The 5,918-nt window shown below is 42.4% G+C and overlaps 1 pseudogene; it reads left to right on the top strand.

The window, feature by feature from the left end:
- The first annotated feature begins 1,923 nt into the window (after nt 1–1,923).
- Nucleotides 1,924–2,032, top strand: LOC149870593 (small nucleolar RNA U3; annotated as a pseudogene).
- Nucleotides 2,033–5,918: the final 3,886 nt, after the last annotated feature.

The raw sequence follows: 5,918 nt of genomic DNA, 5'->3' as shown, positions 1-5,918 counted from the left end.
ACCAGTCACCAAGCGGGGGGGGGGGCATGGGGAGGGCCTCAGTGTGCTCCCCAGTGGACCCGGAAGTTGACTGGAAGTGCTTCCACTCCACTTCTGGGTTCACTACTGAGCACATGCCCGTCCCCCCCCACACACACTCCTGTGGGACTCTTCATCAGCCCCAGCATCCCAGCACTCATGAGCCCCTGCTACCTAGAGGTATGTAGAAAAAATATTTAAAGCTCTGTCTATATATCTGAATCACCACACCTCTCCAAATCGATTTGGAAGGTTCCAATTTGATTCAGAGAGATTAAAGGATCTCCTGATTCAGTTCAGATTTGGAGATTCAGCTGCTGAATCTCCACTGAATCAGGGACTGAAGCTTTGCACATCCCTAGTCAGCAGAATAATGAGGGGTGCATCAGCTTGCTGAGTCACCACTACATCTTGCCTGGCCTCTGCCATTACTGCCACCCAGGGTGTAGATTCCATTAATACTGCTTCAATGAAAGGTTTTTTGAGAGAACTCAGAGGGTGGGATTCTAAGTTTTAGTCCTGCAATAACATAATCAGTTTTAAATTCTCTCTGGCCAAATTACTCTTTATATATCCAAAGCATACTGGAACTAGAGGTGCACCGATACATTTGTCCAATATCAGATATGAAGAAAATTGTCTATATTGGATATCGGTTCTATGGAGCTGATAAATGTCCATGCTGTGTGCAGCTGCAACTCAGCATGGAGCAGAGTCAGCAGTGTGGAGAGCTGCCTTCAGCAGGTAAGTCAGAAGGGGAAGAGGGGAGGGAAGGGGCATGGGAGGGCAGATCAACCCTGCGCAGTGAGGGAGGGGGAAGGGGCATGCCTGTGCTGCCAGGGGGGCAGGGCATGGGACGGAGCCACTGTTGTAGGATGAGGGTGGTTCCCACCACTAATTGAACTCTGAGAGGGTGGGGGAGCATGTGCCCCCCAGATCTGTGTGGCATGGGGTGGGCTGCAGCTGTGGGGTGGAGCTGGAGCCAGTGCTGCACAGCTCTTCTTGCCAAGGGGTGGGCTCCATTGGTGCTGGGAAGAGGCTGCAGCCACCCCAGATTTTGTCATGCTGCCTGGAGCAGCCCCAGCTGAATGCCCTGCCTCCACCCAAATGCCAGGAAAAGTTGGGGCTGTGGCAGGAGGTGGTGCAGGTTTGGGAGCAGACCTGCAGCAAAATTTGGAGTGGCTTCAGCCTTCTCCCAGTGCCGCTAGAGCCCACTCTGAGTCCAGCCCCTAGGAAGAAAAACCCTGTGCAGCCCCAGTTCCAGCTCCACCCTGCAGCTGCTGCCCACCCTGCCCCATGCAGAACTGGGGGCACCCCCCCCCCCAGGGTGCAAGCAGTGGTGGGAACTGCCTCACCCCATGAGATGTGGCTCCTTCCTGTGTCCTCCCTGGCCACCCAGGCAGTGCCTGCCCCTGCTCCCTCCCTCACTGTGGGGGACATTGATCTTCTCTCCCCCCCCCAACACCCCTCCTCTTTCTCCTTCCACCACACCAGACTCACCACCTGGAGGCAGCTGTATTGGAAATCAGATTAGTCATGGTCGATATGCCTCCTTAAATATTGGCTATCAGCATCAGTCCCCAAAATCTCTGTTGGTACCCTTTCCCCAAAAGAGGAGGGTTTAAGTTATTTTAGGTGGAGGAGGGAATAAAAACTAGGTCCCTCACATTACAACATTCACCCATGACTATGGGGGGGCTGTTGCCTCACCACCACCTGTGCTTTTAAAATAAAGAATGTTTCTTGTTCAGTTTTCAGAATAAATGACATGGATGTTTACCTTCCCGGGGGGGGCGGGGGTGTCAGGTCTGCAAAACCTGAGTGTAAGAAAGCAGTTCCCTGTAGCTCTGAGCAAGGCACATAAGAGCTAGAGAATGGCAGGGTTTGAGACAAGTTGTTCTCTTCAGGATTTTACTTTCAGGGATCATTTCTATAGTTGGTGACTAGAGAAAAGTGTCCAAAAGTGATTGGCTAATCTATTAGCTAATCTTCCCAGTGTGCTGACTCTCATAGATCTGAGGAATCTAACTCTTCCTATGCATTCATAGGAAACCTAGACATCATGAAGTGGATTCTACTGCAGCCATAAAGACCTGGAAACTTAGGCATAGTGGACACAGACAGTGGTGGCAATTTTTGCCCTATCTGGCCATAGAAAGAGCCATGATGAAATACAAATGTATGGCTGCATGCCACTTGAAAATGGTCGATCAGGTGAAAATCTGAACACTTACTGCATGAGGGTTCAGATGAAGATGTTTCAAAACAGAGCATTATCTGTAACTTCTGTCAGCACTGCCTCCAAGCCGTCTTCAGAATGGCAGGGGAGAAAGGGAACAGGAGCTTGAACGAGTTTTTTTCAGCCTCTGCTGGAGGGTGGGGCAGGTGTATTGGAGCCCCTCTGATGTGGCAGAAGGCCTCAAATTCACCCACCCCATGCTCCAGTTCTGGCTGTAGAACCTCTAGAATGAGCTTCCTCTGCTCCCATCTGAAAATAGCACAGGCTGTCAGGGAGGAGGGACCATTGCTAGGGAAAACTGGCTGTAGCTCAGCCAACAGCAAGATTCCCCTCTCCCTTGGAACCAACAGTGAATTTCTGTTTGGTCCAAGGGATCACTGTAACTTTGTATACTTCCTGCAACACTTTCTCAGTTACAGTGGGGAGCTTCACCTAGCATGTTGCAAAGTCTAGGCTGCAATGACATGTTTCAAGTCATTGGATCACTAGATTATCTAGTGACAATCAGTTTTGTAGTTCATATCCATTTGCTTTCTTCGTGCATGTAGTGATTCTGTTAATGTCAATATTTCAAAGAATTTTACAGAGTATCAACATTGTTTCATTTCCTTTGTGCTCAAAGGCTAAAGTTTCAACCCTTTCCATGGAGAGTGTAGTTTTAGTAAAATAAATATGCTAATTTAGGGTAGGGATATTTTTAAAATGTAGTTGAGTACAAGGTCAAGTAAACTGGCTCATTAAGCACTTCAGACAGAAAGGACAATCTAATTTCAGGTCTATGTCTCTGAAGGAATTACATTATACTCCTTTAAAAATATCTTGCCAGCTTCCCTGCTTTAGCCATAACAGTCATATGACTAAACAGAAAATAGGTAGCAATTATCCTATTTAGTAAATAGATGTAGGAGTAGCCTAATCACAGAATGTAATATTGTCATATTTGATCCAAAAGCAGTATCAGACCACAGCATTTCTTTGGAAGAAAACCAAAACAAAACAAAGAAATCAAGTCAAGTACCTTGGGGTTTTTTTTGGAACAAGAGCACGCTATTTAAAATTAGGGATATAAAATAGAATTATTGGGTAATGGGTTGTCCTTCAGAAAGACATACAGCTTTTTCTACTGTAAAAGGTAGATGTTGTGCCCTTTACAGAACTATGCAATGCCTTCCTGTGGCTTTTTTCACTGATTTAAAAACTCTCTTAAGAGACCCCCTGCCTTCTTATAAATAAAAGGAGAGAGTTGTTGAGTGAGTGAGTGAGGCAATGTTCTCAGTTAATTTGCTGCTTTTGTGAAACTATTATTAAAAGCAAAAGGAACAGAAAAAATTTAAATAGTTTACCTGTTAGCCCTGCATCTTCCATGATTTCCTAGTGAAACTAATACAACTATATCTCTTCTGCCCAGCTCTTTGACCAACTGCTTGCAATAGTTATCTCATTTGCAGACTCGTTACTTGGGAGTCTGGTGCAATAAGTCCACTCCACTTCTCTTTCTACAGTCTGTTCTGCCCATCTCCAGAGAAACTTACTTGAGCAATCCAAATTATTTACCCTGTAAACCATGACGGAGCTAGACTATAGTTAGTAAATTACTTGGTTCCAGTGTTTTCTCGGGTATGTTGTAAATTCCTGACTTAGGAATAACAGATGACAGGTAAGCCAAATACAGGAGGTTAAGAAAATGATAGACAAATTAATTCCTAATCAATATTTAATACCCTGATGGCTAGAGGCATAATTGGTAGGATCCCTAGCACTGCCATGTAAGCACGTCAGAAATGAAGTTTAATATTTTCTTTGCTACACTACCTAATTGAGGAGGATTGAAGCTGCCTCACATCTCATATGATATAGAAACCACTGCTAAGTACCCATAGGCCCAAGTTTCAAATAGCTCAGCACCCAATAGTTCCTATTTTGGATAAACCTATATAAATAAACATTTTTCCCAATGATTTATATTTTTATTCAGTGGTAAACCAAAGTACTGGGGAAGAGGAATCAGGTTAGGTTAAGAACATGTTCTACTGGTGGTTTATGCATCTCTGTCCTTCATCTTTTCCTTGTAACCGTTCATTCTAAATGTAGTAGTCTTTTGCTATTTGTTTGTTTTTGTTTTAGTTTCACTGACAGTTTCCATAAAAACGTGCATCTCACCTAATGTACCATAACCATTTTGTGATAGATCTGTGTAGGATCCATGGGCTCTGATGGCTTTGTTAATGGGAGGTGTTGATTATGGTGGCAGTAGAGATATGTTTTGCATCTATTTTTAGGGCAGGCTTGTGACTCATGGTGTCTGTTGATAGGTAGGATATTTGTTTCTGATGATGAGCTAGACAAAGTTTGGAAGCTGTTTGAAAGTCATGAGATTTTGGATTAATAAATTATTAATCCAAAAACATAGAGAACGCTAAACCTGTGGAGTAAAATGAAGTTATTGGAAGTAATTATAAAACAAATAAAGGGCAGTTGAAACAGAAATAGTTAACATAATTACTGCTGTCTTCCCCATATTTAAAAGGCTGTTTTCATCTACAGGATGAAGTTAAACATAAGCCCTTGTTTTATCTGGTTCTTTTGTTATTCTGTTTCTTTCCCAGACTTGGGGGAGGGTACTTTTTCTAAAATTTCTCTAACTTCTCTCCAAATGATACAGTAGGTTCAATAAAAGATATTACCCGCCCCACACCCCTGCCAAAACAAAAGAAAAAGTCTTGCCTAATGCATATTCCCTGGCAAACACAGCTATAGCAATATTTCCAGTGTACCATAGGCTTGAAGTTATGTAAACTTTTGCAAATAATTCCATCCCACAGTGAATTGCATAGAGTAGAAATAAGTGGTGATACTTGCCAGTTAACATTTTCTAATTATCAGTAGAATCTATTTCCTGTTTGAACCACAAAAGTTCTGTTGTCTATCTGGAATAAATTTCACTTTTAAATTGGTTGAGTTAGTGGATACTGCAAAGAGGATGCTATTATGTTTGTTGCAATATTATTATGCTTTATTGTCAGTATTATACATCTAATAAATCTTTGAAGTGCTAGGAAGGCTTTCAAAAATCAGAAATGAATAAAGGAATAAATCCTTTTTTCTTTACATTTTTTCTTGTTCTTGTCTTGATTCCTAACCTCTTATAGGTTTACTACTGTTTGCATAGGTCCAGATTTTGGTTTTTGAGTGCTGGATGAGTCTTTCTATTGACATAATTTCCCAGTTCAGATCTGCTTCTTACTGTTGATGAACTGTTTGTGTTTTACTCTCTTAGAAATGAGTTGAAGGTGGTGTGCACATATGTTTTATTCACTTTTGCTCTAGAACTCCTTCTCATTATCCATTTGTGGAAGGAAAAAGCCTGTTTTTGAAGACTCATATTAGTAAAAGGTCAGAGGGCATGCCTTCTGGAAGCTGATGCCTGGTATATAGCTTATCCCCTGGAGATGGTAGCTACTGTCTGGATTCTTTTAGTTTTTGAAAGCAAAGTATCAGAAAACAGGTCTTTGGCTGAATGGTTCCAAACTTAGACACACAGAGAGAAATTTCATGTCAAAAGTATTTATTTATGTAGCTTGGGTAGTACTCACTTATGTACTCCCCTCTCCAATTGAAGGGAATGTTATATTTATTAATATAAAAAGAAGGGTTAAAATGG

This window comes from Crocodylus siamensis, chromosome 2, assembly GCF_052110815.1.
Source record: "Crocodylus siamensis isolate JL-2025a chromosome 2, ASM5211081v1, whole genome shotgun sequence".
NCBI lineage: Eukaryota > Metazoa > Chordata > Crocodylia > Crocodylidae > Crocodylus > Crocodylus siamensis.
Note: the sequence above shows the minus strand (reverse complement) of the source record. Positions and strands in the feature narration are given on the sequence as shown.